The sequence below is a fragment of the Mirounga leonina genome, unplaced genomic scaffold (assembly GCF_011800145.1).
Source record: "Mirounga leonina isolate KUSES-001 unplaced genomic scaffold, KU_Mleo_1.0 Mir_53, whole genome shotgun sequence".
NCBI classification, from domain to species: domain Eukaryota; kingdom Metazoa; phylum Chordata; class Mammalia; order Carnivora; family Phocidae; genus Mirounga; species Mirounga leonina.
In genome coordinates this window covers 31763436-31776796 of record NW_023270807.1, presented here as the reverse complement: position 1 = coordinate 31776796, position 13361 = coordinate 31763436, and the positions used below count along the sequence as shown (strand labels likewise).

The 13361-nt window shown below is 39.8% G+C and overlaps 1 protein-coding gene across 1 annotated transcript in view; it reads left to right on the top strand.

Annotated features, from left to right (window-relative positions):
• The window catches only part of B3GAT2 (beta-1,3-glucuronyltransferase 2), a 65422-nt gene that overhangs the window by 28801 nt on the left and 23260 nt on the right, over positions 1 to 13361 (top strand). The gene's annotated exons all lie outside the window — the stretch shown is intronic.

Here is a 13361-nt window from a genome sequence, read left to right as displayed (position 1 = left end):
TGTCCATTTTTTAATTGGATTGTTTCTTCTTCTGGTGTTGTGTAGTATGAGTTCTTTATATACTTTGTATATTAACCCCTTATTGAGTCTATTATTTGCAAGTATCTTCTCCCATTTACTAGGTTTCCTTTTTCATCTGTTGATGGTTTCCTTGCTGTTCAAAAGCTTTTTATTTTTGTGTAGTTCCAATAGTTTATTTTGCTTTTGTTTCCCTTGCTTTTGTTTTCTCTAGACAAATGTTGCCAAGGCTGATGTCCACGAGGTTACTGCCTGTGTTTTCTTTTAGCAGTTTTATGGTTTCAAGTCTCACATTTAGGTCTTTCATCCATTTTGAGTTTATTTTTGTGTATGGTGTTAAGAAAGTAGTTCAGTTTCATTCTTTTGCATGTAGCTGTCCATTTTTCCCAATACCATTTATTGAAGAGACTTTTTTTCACATTGTATATTCTTACCTCCTTTGTTGTAGATGAATTGACCATATAGGTATGGATTTATTTCTGGGCTCTGTACTCTGTTCCATTGATGTATGTCTCTGTTTTTGTGTCAGTACTACACTTTTTTGATTACTAAAGCTGTGCAGGTTTTTTTTGTTTTGTTTTGTTTTTTTAAGATTTTAAGAGTGGGGGGGTGGTGGCAGAGAGTGTGCACGAGAAGGGGGAGGGTCAGAGGGAGAAGCAGACTCCCAGTGAGGGAGCCTGATCCTGGGACTCAGGGATCATGACCTGAGCCAAAGGCAGATGCTTAACCAACTGAGCCACCCAAGCACCCCAATTACTAAACTTTGTATTATAGTTTGAAATATGGGATTGTGATGGCAACAGCTTTGTTCTTTCTCAAGATTACTTTGGCTATTCGTGGTTTTTTGTGGTCCCATACAAATTTTAGTGCTATTCTAGTTCTGTGAAAAATACTGTTGGTAATTTTGATGGGCATTGCACTGAATTTGTAGATTACTTTGGGTATTACAGACATTTTAACAATAATCAATTCTTCCAATCCATGAGGATGGACTATCTTTCTGTTTATGTCATCTTCAATATCTTTCTTTGATATTTTGTAGTTTTCAGAGTATAGGTCTTTCATATCCTTGGTTAAATTTATTCCTAGTTAATTATTTTTGGTGCAGTTTTAAGTAGAATTGTTTTCTTAATTTCTTTTTCTGCTACTTCATTATTAGTGTATAGAAATGCAACAGATTTCTCTGTATTCATTTTGTATTCTGTAACTTTACTGAATTCATTTATTCTAACAAGTTTTGGTAGTCTTTAGGGTTTTTCTGTATATACTATTATGTCATCTGCAAATAGTAACAGTTTTCCTTACTATTTTCAATGCCTTTTATTTTTCTTTCCTGATTGCTATGGCTAAGACTTCCAGGACAATGTTGAATAAAAGTGGTGAGAATGGATATCTTTGTTTTGTTCCTAATCTTAGAGGAAATCTTTTAGTTTTTCCACCATTGAGTATGATGTTAGTGTTGGGTTTTTCATGTATGGCCTTTATTATGTTAAGGTATGTTCCCTTTAAACCTCCTTTTGTTGAGAGTTTTTATCATGAACAGATGTTGAATTCTGTCAAGTCATGTTTCTACATTTACTGAGATGATCATACAATTTTTATCCTTCATTATGTTAATGTGATGTGTCATGTTGATTGATTTGTGAATATTGAACAGTCCTTGCATCCTTGGAATAAATCTCACTGGATTGTGGTGAATGATCCTTTTAATATGTTATTGAATGCCATTTGCCAATATTTTGTTGTGAATTTTTGCATCTGTGTTCATCAGGAATATTGGCTTGTAGTTATTTTGTAGTGTCTTTGTCTAGTTTTGATATCATGATAATGCTGGCCTCCTGCTTTCTTTACTTCCTCTATTTTTGGAATAGTTTGAGAACAGGTATTAACTGTTCATTAAATGTCTGGTAGAATTCATCCACACAGGTTATTTCTAAGGACCGGACTTGGATCTGACTTACATGACTTCTTCCTGTATTCCACAATCCAAAATTTGCCATATGACTCCCCCCTAACTGCAAGGGGTGCTAAGACAGAGTCTTCTTGTGAGCCCAGGAAGGGGTTAGACTGTAGTGAACAAGGAGCCACATTCTCATCAGGAAGTCCAGGTGTAAAACAGGTTTCAGGGTTATCTGACTGAACAACTCAGTTACATCATCAAGGGTCCAGAATCTTTTCCATCTGTCACCACTGCCATCTTCAGAATGTTAGTTTTGCCTTCAGGCTGTCCTTCTCCTGGTTATAAAATGGCCACTATAGTTCCTACCATCACATATAAACATGACTATGTGCTGAGGTGGAAGGGGAACTTAGGAGTCTCTTAGGAGTGAGGGAACCTTTCCCAGAAGCAGCTAAGCACAGTTCCTCTGATGACCAGAACTGCCAATACTCAAACAGGTGAGAATTTACCCCTGGCATGAGAGAGGGGTCACTATCTTCTCAGTCATGTCAGCTGGTCACCATCTAAACCAAACTGAAGCTCAGCTATCAAGGAAGAGGAGAGTGGAAATTGAGTAGGCAACCAGCAGTATCTGCCATGGTCATTCACTGCACTCATTTACATCATTTCTGTTCTTTAATAAAGTTTTAAAACTTCCCTTTTATGGTTCCTGCACTGTTCTCAATAAGTTTATGCCTAACACTCCATATTTGCTTTTGCTGTGGTAATGCTTCTTTCTGTGGTATTTGCTAATATATAGGAAAGCTCTTGATTATCAGTCATCTCTATTTAATTTTCTTTTATGTGTGTATCTCTGTAAATTGCCTTAAATCCTTTTTTGAAGTAATAATAGATGTTAATTCAATGTTGGGAAAGAAACCTTCAGGTAGAAGGGTCTTACATGAAACGGGACAAGGCAACAGGGTTGATGAATAATAAAGAATATTTTATTACTTTCCATTTCTGTGAAAAGAGAGGTTACATCTTAATGCCTGGGAAAGAAATAGGAGTATGTGTTTTTCTCAGAACTTGTCTTAAAAGAATGCTCTGTGTGTATCCGTCCATCCTAGAACATACTTAATGTTGAAACTGGATGACCAATGACCAACTGGATGACCAATAACCAGCATCTTTTAAGAATATCTCAGTACTTTAAAGACCTCCCCCTACCACCAGCACAACTTTTCTCCATGAGAATAATGGGAGATGGGTAGTTGGTTTTCATATGGAGAAATTAAACATAAATGAAGGAATTGGAACTTTCTCACATACTTAGAGTTCTGAGCACACTAGAGCAAAAATATTTGGGATCAGTACTCATTCAGGAAAGCAAATCGAGCATGGCCAATGCCACCATTCTTGTAGTGAGCTCTGCTACTTCTTATATAATGATGAAAAAGAAGTTAAACAGTCCAGTATATGCTCCCAGTATCCCTCCTCTACACACACACACACACATGCACGCACGCACGTGCACACACATAGCACCAGAGTACATATTCTGAGACTATATTGATTTTTTAATGCTTTCAAGGCCATAGTATTTATAACTTTTTTTGAAATGTGGGTCAGCTTTGAATATGAGTGTCAGTCACATGAAAAGGCAAGTACAAAAATGAGACCAGCCATCAGATGTTGGTTAGAGCTCTAAATACCCACACTAAGTAAAATCTACAGTTTGATAAACACTTCCTTTCATGTGCTGAACTCCACTGCCACAGAGATAACATGCTCTCTGCCGTTAAAGAACTCAGGACTCTTGAAAGATTCCGGGGAATGTGTAGCAAAAGGATCACATTTTAAAGGGGGCAACAGCTTACAATACTGAACTGTATTAGCATGTTTGCAGAATTTTTCTGCAGACCTAACTATATGTTTGATATTATGTAAAGTTTTACTTTTTGATATATCCAAATGAAGATTCATGGTCATTGGCAATTATGTTCATATTTTCAGTAAACACCGAGTTTTACTAAAGTATATAGATCTATACAAGGGATGGTTTCATCATGAAACTTATTTGAAATTTTTATAAGGAATGTATTTTAACATTGATGGCTGGAGAGAGGATGGGCTCTTGTGGGGTAGCGGTACCTCCGAAGTAGTAACCCTTTTCTCTGGTCTGGTATTGTCACCATAATGTAATACTCTTAGGCTGGGATTCTTTGCTGCAACAGTGCCTACTTTCCTAGAAGCTTTGAGAAAAGTAGAAATTTAAATAGCTCATAGGCTTGACCATGATGATAAGTCCACATGCACAATAAACTGCATTTGGTTGTCATGTGTCAGTCATCTGTTTCCTGGTGTGGGGCTTGATCCTTTTGCTGCTCATGCTTGTGATGTCCCTCCTGCTTGTGGGTAGCCACGCTGGAGGTTTCACTCCCAGCTGCATCTCTGCCCCTCCTACTCTATTCAACGTGGACTTCTTATGACTTTAGCTGCAGAAGGTCAGTTCTCCCAGACTTCAGGTCATTTTCAGAGTGAGCTGCAGTATATGTAGTTGCCGTTTGTCCCTGGGAGGTGGTGAGCACAGGATCTTCCCCCATTTCTTACTGTCCCATCTTCCCTCTCCAAAAAAGAGAACAGTTTTTGATTTATAGAAAAACTGAGGAGATACTAGAAAGTTCCCTATGCTCCATACCCAGTTTCCTCTTTTATTAACATTTTACATTAGTATAGTACGTGTATTAGAACTAATGAACCCGTATTAACTAAAGTTTATTCTTTACTCAGATGTTCTTGGTTTGTACCTAATGGTCTTTTTCTGCTTCAGGATCCCATCTTAGATACCACATTACATTTAGTTGTCATGTTTTTTAAGGTTCTTCTTGGCTGTGACAGTTTCTCAGATTTTCCTTGTTATTGATGATCTTGACAGTTTTGAGGAGCCCTGGTTAGGTGTATTATAGAAGGCCCCTCTATTGGAATTTGTCTGATGTTTTTCATGAGTAGACTGTGGGGTTATGGGTTTTCAGGAAGAAGACCACAGTGGTAAGTGCTACATTCATAACATCATGTCAAGGGTATAGAGAATCAACATTATTTTATAACTCAAGTTGTTCTGGTTCTGGCCATTGGAGCTCTTTCAGTTGGCTGTGTCCTTTTGACATACCTCCACCAGTGTGGGTTTGCTTGAGGTTTTTGTTTGTTTTTTAACGCTTCCTTACTTTCTGGTGCTATAAGATACTTCAGGCTCACCTTGTGTCTGTTCTGCCCCACTCTTAGAAACTGACATTTCTCCAAGGAGCCCCAGTTCCTTTTATTGAAGAATGGTATTAGAAAAGACTACAGATGTAACCTTTCTTGGTACATCACAAAAAGGATACATACTATCAACATGACTTACCAATGTTGATGCTAACCTTGATCATTCGTCTCATCAGATCTCTTTACTGTAAAGCACCTCCCTCACTCCAAACTTCCTAGGAAGTTACTGTGTGCAGCTCATACCTAAGGAGTGTGTTCCACCTCCCTGTTGGGGGGTTATCCACATAAATTTTGTGGAATGCTTCTGAATGGGAGATTTGTCTATTGTCCATTTACTTATTCAATCATTTATGTATTTCAGGTGATATTAGTATTTAGTATTTACTTTATACTTTAGGGTATAATCCAACACTCCTTAATTTATTGCTCACGTTTTCCAGCTTTGGCCAATTGGAGCTCCTTCAGTTGCCTCCTGTGTGTCTTTTACATGCCCCCATCTGTGTGCAACTTTTTATTTGCTTTTGTTTTTGAGCACTTCCTTACTTTCTGGCTGTAAATCCTTACTCCAACAGTGAGAAACTTGACTCCTAATATCCACTGGCCACAATAGATTTTTTTTTTTTTTTTAATGAATGCAGGGGAATGTTCCTTTTTGGGGCCCATGCACCTGAGTTCCTTTCTTCCTGGAATATTTTTGGTCTTCTTGTCTCCATTGGTTACTGCTTCAGGCTTTAGGCTTAGCTCATGCTGGTGTCCTCCAGGAAACTTCAGCAGCTCCCAGATCACGTCAGATCCTCTGCAGCCTGCTCCTGTAGCGCTGTCTACTTCCCTTACAGCCCTTCTTAGCATAGAAGTTAAGTAACTAATTTTGCAATTCCATGTGTCATTGCATTTTCTCTCCTGGGGTGTTGGCTTGGTAGGCGAACCTTGTCAGCCTTGCTCAGGGCCTAGCACAGCACCAGACACACATGATGTGATAGATGTTTAGTGAAAAAATACAGCAGGTATGGAAGAAATGTTAGACTTGATCTTCTACCCAATGACATAGATGGGTTTAGAATATAATATTAGGAACATTTCTGCTTTCTAGACTTCTTAGATACTTTATGCACCTCAAAAGTTCATGCTGCGGGAATGGGGGTATATGGAGATCATGGAAAAAAAAGATCCAAGGCAATATAAAGATATGTGAAGGACACTGGAATGAATAGCATTGAGTTGAGGGAAATGGATGCTAAAATCGTTAAGAGGCAGATACAAGAAAGAGAAAGCACAGATATGACATTAATTTTCAAACTTGTTCCCAAGGAATTTTATGGGTATGTTGGATTATATAATGTAGTTTCTGCGTTGGAAATATCAAATGTTTATGGACAGTGAGATTGGCAAAGGACCCTCGGCTCCGGGCCATCATTTCTGTATTCCTTCCTTATATTTGTCCTGCTCTTTCTTTTGTATCTTCAGTTTTACTGGATCCTGTTGGATTTAGGGTGTTTTTCTTTCCCACTGAAATGTTAAAAAAACAAAAACAAAAACAGAATACCGAGTGTCATTCTTTATTGTAATTCTCCTTGAGGTTGCCTATAGCATTTTAAATTTCAGAAGATCAACAACCTTATTCATTTCCCTTCGGAAAAAAAATAAGACAAAATTTCACCTTAGTGGCATGTCTTGAAGGAAGCTAAAGGCGTTTGTTTAACTTTTTCTGTTTTACTCTAAGGGCATTCTGATGATCACCTGTGTATGATCTCATGAAGTATTCCAGTCCCTGGAGCTGGCTCTTAGCTATCCCCCCACAGAGGGACCAAAAGGATGTAAAGCTGCAGAAAAAAATAGTTGGCTAAAAAAACCAGGAGCTGATTGTTGGAAAGGGTCACCAGACATGGGGCGGGGAAGTAAGTAGTCATTTGCTTCCCTCCTTTTCCTGGAGAAGATGAAGATAACCACCACCTGCCCTGGGATAGTTTCTGTTGTTGTTGTTGTTGTTGTTGCTGCTGTTGCTGTTTTAAAGTAGTCTCCACAGCATTGGAGAGTAGAGCCCATCGCAGGGCTTGAACTTACAGCCCTGAATTCAAGACCTGAGCTGAGATCAAGGCTCAGATGCCTAACCAGCTGAGCCAGCCAGGCACCCCGGCCCCGGGATAGTTTAAGTGGCATTTAGGAGGAGCGTGGAGATGTACCACATGTTTCTTTTGTGTCCTTTGTAGCCGTTGGGTCTGTGGAAATCACTCTGCCCACGATTTTGGCTGGTTAACATTGCTCTGCCAGTCTATTTAATTGAGGTCATGGTGGGAGAAATAAAGGACAGGTTATGACTTTGGCATTGAATAAATAGGAAGAGAATGCTTTGGGGATCTAGTTGTAATATGGTAACTCTTAGAAATAGGTGAATTGCTTCCTCTTTGTCTTCCTATCTAGTGCTTTAGTCCTCTGTCTTAGATTGGGGCTCACACCAGGCACTTGAATTTGTGCCTGGTACATGACTACTATTTTGTGTTAAGAAAGTAACAAAACTTTTAAATACTGAGAATATTTCAGTTATGTGGAAGTGTTTTTACTTTTAATAGTAACAGTCATTGTCATCTCTCTCTCCACACCCTTCTCAGAAAAGAAGGTAGCTGCCAAGGAATCCTTAAAGAGCATAGATTGAATGGAAAGGACACAGAACAAAGGATAGCTCCCAGAGGTGAAATGAAGAAGTTCTGTAAATAGCTGTGCTATTTTCCTTTGAAATGTCTGGCACATTCTATGTGGTATAGTGGTGGTGTACCGAAGGGCTGTGTGTCTAACTCTGATGAAGCATTCCACGTTCACTCTCAGCAATGCACACATGGCAGGGACACTGGATCTTTCCAAAGTATTAAACTACTTAAACGACAGACTTCTTTTTTTTAATTCAGCATACTCGGAAACATAATCCTGCGTTCATACAGTCACGCCTTCACCTTTGAACACCCAAGTCTCTGAAAAAAATCAAACACCACTAAGTGTTATCTCTGAGCTGTTCTCAGGAATTTGAAATGTGTTAAGCCAAACCTGCATTTTCTAGCAAGAAACTTGCACAGAAATGTGAAGTTTTGCTTCTTGGATTCATCTCATTACCTAGAACCTGAGGCTATTCGGAAGTCTGCGGGCCAAATCCTACATGTCTTTCGTGGCCCAGCTTAAGTGAAAAGCCTGCCACAATTCGTGCTTGGCCATGTTTAATTCCCTCATGCTAATGGTCTTACAGTTGTGGTTTATTATTCTCCTTAATGGCGATTTCTCCATTCCTATTTTAAAAAACATTTTTAACTTCTGTTCGTTTATTGTCTGTCCTCCTCTTTTGACTGTGAGCTTGTCCCTTGGCCCTGCACAGCCTCACGCTGCTGCTTGCTTGTTACACGTGGTCTTCATTTCAGTTACTACCTGGTGCTTATCAAGAAGTTTTTGGCACCTGATGCACGCAGGGCACAACTTACGCATTTTCAAGAGGACACACGAGGCTGAGATGGGGTCTGTTTACCAGTGTTTAGCAGATTTGAAAATTTAGTGCTCTGTGCAAAGGCAATTTAGGAGCTGAAAAATATTAAGGAAATACCAAGAAAGAACAGAGTACTATTTTTAGTACTTTATAGATAGATATAAGGCCATTGTGTCAATTTAGGAAAACCATATGTATTAGATTTTAGTTTCTTCATATGTTTGGCATGTTTGATACATAAAACGAAAAAAATAGAAATGTTTATTTTTTCTGCAGTGTGTGAGGGAACAGGAGTTTGAAGGTTGAGTGATTTGGGGAGAGGGCTATATTTCTGTGGAAATTTAATAAATTTTCTGGGTTTTTTTCCCCCCACCTATGGAGAAGAGCTAGGACACAAACATTAAATGTTAGTATTGATTCAAGAATTAAGTCACGAAAACATTGCTGAGGAAAATTAAAAATCTAAGTAAGTGAAGAGCTAGGTCATATTCGTGGGTTTAGAAGACTCGATTTTGTTAAGCTTGTCAGTTCTCACCAAACTGATATATAGATTTAATGCAGTCCCAATCAAAATTTGCTAAAATGGACAAGTGCATCTGAAACTCATATGGAAAGGAAAAGGAATTAGAACAGTCAAAACAACTTTGGCGAAGAAGAACAAAGAGAACTAACACTGCCTGACTACCAGAATTATTATAAAGCTACAGTAAGTCAGGACGGTGTTAGCATCAAGATCACCAAGTGGACCAGCCGGTCAGAGGAGAATGTTCATAAATAAACCCACTCATATTCGGCAGCTTATTTTTGACAGGTGCAAAGACAATGCAGTTGTTCTGGGACGATTGCATATCCATTCACATATTGTGGTTGGAACAATGGATATCCATATGCAAAAAGAACAAAGAAAATAACTTCAGGAGTGCTTGGGTGGTACAGTCAGTCTCTCATACCATACTCACAAATTAATTCAACATAGATCATCACCTAAATAGATCATAAACCTAAAACCTACAACTATAATACTTGTAGAGAGGAGGAGAAAACTCTTGTGATTTTGAGTTAGGCAAAGATCTTATTTTTTTTAAGAGTTTATTTATTTTAGAGAGAGAGGGCGAGAGGGAAAGAGAGTGCTTACAAGAAGGAGAGGAGCAGAGGGAGAGGGAGATAATCTCCAGCAGACTCCATGCTGAGTGCAGAGCCTGACAGGGTGGGAGTGGGGTGGGGGGGAAGGGGGGCTCGATCCCAAAACCCTGAGATCATGATCTGAGCTGAAACCAAGAGTCAGTCGCTTAACCAGTGGAGCCACCCAGGCACCCCTGAGTTAGGCAGAGATTTTAGATATAACATCAAAAGCATGATCCATGAAAGAACAAATTGATGAATTGGATGGACTTTATCAACATTAAAAGTTCTGTTTTTCAAAACACATTATTACGAGAATGAACATTATGATAAGCCACAGACTGGGATAAAATATTTATAAATCATAAATATATTGTAAATAATAAATCACAATTATGAAAATTCATAAATCATAAATCATCTGAGAAGGGGTTTGTATGCAGAATATATAAATAACTCTCAAAACTCAACAGTAAGAAAATAAACAGTTTTAAAAACAGGCAAAAGATTTGAACATATATTTCACCAAAAAAGATATGCATGGCAAATAAGCACACGAAAGATAGTCAACATCATTAGTCATTAGAAAAATGCAAATTAAAAGCACAGTGAGATACTACTATCTATGAGAATGGCTAAAATTAAACATTGACCACACCATGTGTTGATGAGGATGTGGAGTAACTGGGACTCTCACACACTCTAGTGAGAATGTAAAATGGTGCAACCACTTTGAAAAATAATTTGGCAGTTTCTTAAAAAGTTAAATGTATACATACCATGTGATCCAGTCATTCCCCTCAGGTATCAAAAAAAAAAAAAGTGAAGTTCATATGTACACAGATGTTCACAGCTGCTTCATCTGTAATAGCCACAAGTTGGAAACAACCCGTATGTCTGTCAACAGGCAAATAGATAAAAACAAAAACAACCTGTGACACATCCATACCACAAAATGCTCTTTGGTAATAATATGAAGGAGTTAACTATTGATACATTGTAGCATGGATGAATCTTTTTGTAGTTGTACAGAGTAAAAGAAGCCAAATGAAAAAGTACATGCTGTGTGATTCCATTCATACACAGTTCTATGAAATGCAAACTAATGCACAGGGACAGGAGATCAGTGGTATAGGGGATGAGCAGATAAGGGGATCAAGGATGTGGAGGGTGATGGGAGGGATGGATTAAGAAATGAGCACAAGGGAACTTTGCAGGATGATGAATATATTCATCATTGTGGTGATGGTTTCATGGCTACATACATGTATCAAAATGTATCACATTTTACACTCTAAAAATTACATTTTATTCTTTCAGGGATCCCCTAAGACCAGCCATGTGTTTGGTGATTGACTGGGACACTTAGCACCCAGCATATAGTTGAACTTGTGGCTTAGATTTATGACAGTGACACAGTAAGGATACATAGCCAGCTCAGTGAGGGAACAAGACACCAGGAAGAAGGGTCTGGAGGAATCCATGTGTAGACTCCCTATGTTCTCTCCCTCCCACAAGGGGTCACACAAGCACATCTTCCCTCCAGCAGCAAAACTGTCACCCCAGGTATGCGATGCTTATGCCTGGGGAAACCCATGTAACGTTCAGAGTTCAGGGTTTTTAATGGTTTTTTATCGTCACGTAGGCACCTCCTGCCCGCCAATGTTTCAGATTCCCAAAAGGAAAACAGGTGTTCAGTGCCCCCAGGCAGACAAAACTTTATCAGAGTGGGGACTGTTTGAAAAGCCAGGTTCCCAGATGCCAGCCAAGGGCCAGCCTTATAAGCAAGTCTCTTAGACAGTAGTCTCTGAACTATGAACTCTTTTCTACAATTATACCTCAGTAGGACTTTTTAAAAATCCTCATATAAGTTAGTAGAAGCACAAGGCAATGGTGATTAATTTATTGAGAAAGTAATAGATTATAAAAATAATTCCAGATTTGTGGAAGACCAATACAGTGAGATCTTTGTTACCTGAACTGCTTCATGCCCTTAAATCTTTTTGGAGTGAGGTGGGAGATTAGTAAGTGAAATTGGAATGCCTGGGAAATGGCAGCTTCTAGTTATTTTTTATTCTTTAATGATAAGACTTTTCATTTGAGGAGCGCCTGGGTGGCTCAGTCCTTTAAGCATCTGCCTTCAGCTCTGGACATGATCCCGGGGTCCTGGAATCGAGCCCCTCATCAGGTCGGGCTCTCTGCTCAGCAGGGAGCCTGCTTCTCCCTCTCCCTCTGCCGCTCCCCCTGCTTGTGCTCTCTCTTGCTCTCTCTGTCAAATAAATAAATAAAATCTTAAAAATGAGACTTTTCATTTGAATTATATTTGAAAACATTTCCCAAGTATATAATTTTTCTTAAAAAAATCCTTGATTGATAATCATCATTTTAACCGTTGGTTAACTGATCATGACCCAGTTCTGGAGCAAATAAAAGGCAAAGCTTTGGTGTTGGGGGGGGGGGGGAAGCTTTGGTGTTGAAATTGTCATTACAGCAGGCCCAGCAAATGCAGCTGGGTAGGTTACGCCCAAGGACACCCCCAGCTAAGGGGGTGAGTGGAGCTGACCTCAGCCTGTACTTTAATGTGGCCGAGCCACAGGCCCCTGCATACGTGTGTGCCCGAGAAAAGGGAAGCTTTAGTTTGCACAAAGGTGTCTTGTGGGCTGCTTCTGGTCCTGTTCGACACGTGTCTTAGAGGGTGGTGGTGGTGGTTTTCCCCCAAAATGCTGCCCCAGTATCAGCCAGCTCTGTTGTGAACATGTCTTTCCCCTTAAAGAAATCCAGCAAATCACTTGCAGTGGAGGGCTGTCTTTAACCAGGATTCCGCCAGGTGCTACGGTGTGTGCTGGGAGAGAGAAGGCCAGCTTCTGCAGCTGACCGCATGACGCGTTTCCCCCTCTAGCTGGGCCCAGTTTCCCTTGGAAGGCGGAACATAGGGTGCGTTTTTCTTTTTGTCTCTCTGGAGAATGCCTGGTATCTGTTCTATATCTGGATGCCATTAGTAACGCCCCAGCCTCTATTTCTGTGTCTGTATAAATAAAAAATTCATAGAAAGGCAACTCCCGTGGCTTCTCTGAGTGAAATTTTTGCTGTTACTGAGCAATCAAGTTTCCTAAAGGGAAGTCAACCCTCTCACTTCCAAAGATGCAAAGTTTGAAGATTCAACTTTGAAACAAATAGAAAAAAATTTTTTTTTAAAGATTTTATTTATTTATTTGAGAGAGAGAATGAGATCGAGCATGAGAGGGGGAGGGTCAGAGGGAGAAGCAGACTCCCTGCCGAGCAGGGAGCCCGATGCGGGACTCGATCCCGGGACTCCAGGATCACGACCTGAGCCGAAGGCAGTCACTTAACCAACTGAGCCACCCAGGCGCCCTAGAAAATATTTTTGATAGTCACAACTTAGCTTCAATAAGTGATGTTCAGATACTGACACCCACTTTATTTCTTTTAAGCCTGGAGCCGCCCAGCTGACCGCGACAGGGTGGCCGATGGTGTCCAGCAGCTGTGCATCAGGCCACAGGCTGCCAGTAGGAGGGTTCTGTTCGGAACCTTCAGCTTCTGAAAATCTACGTCCCCCACCCCACCCCATCCACCCCATTTCTTCTGTGTGGT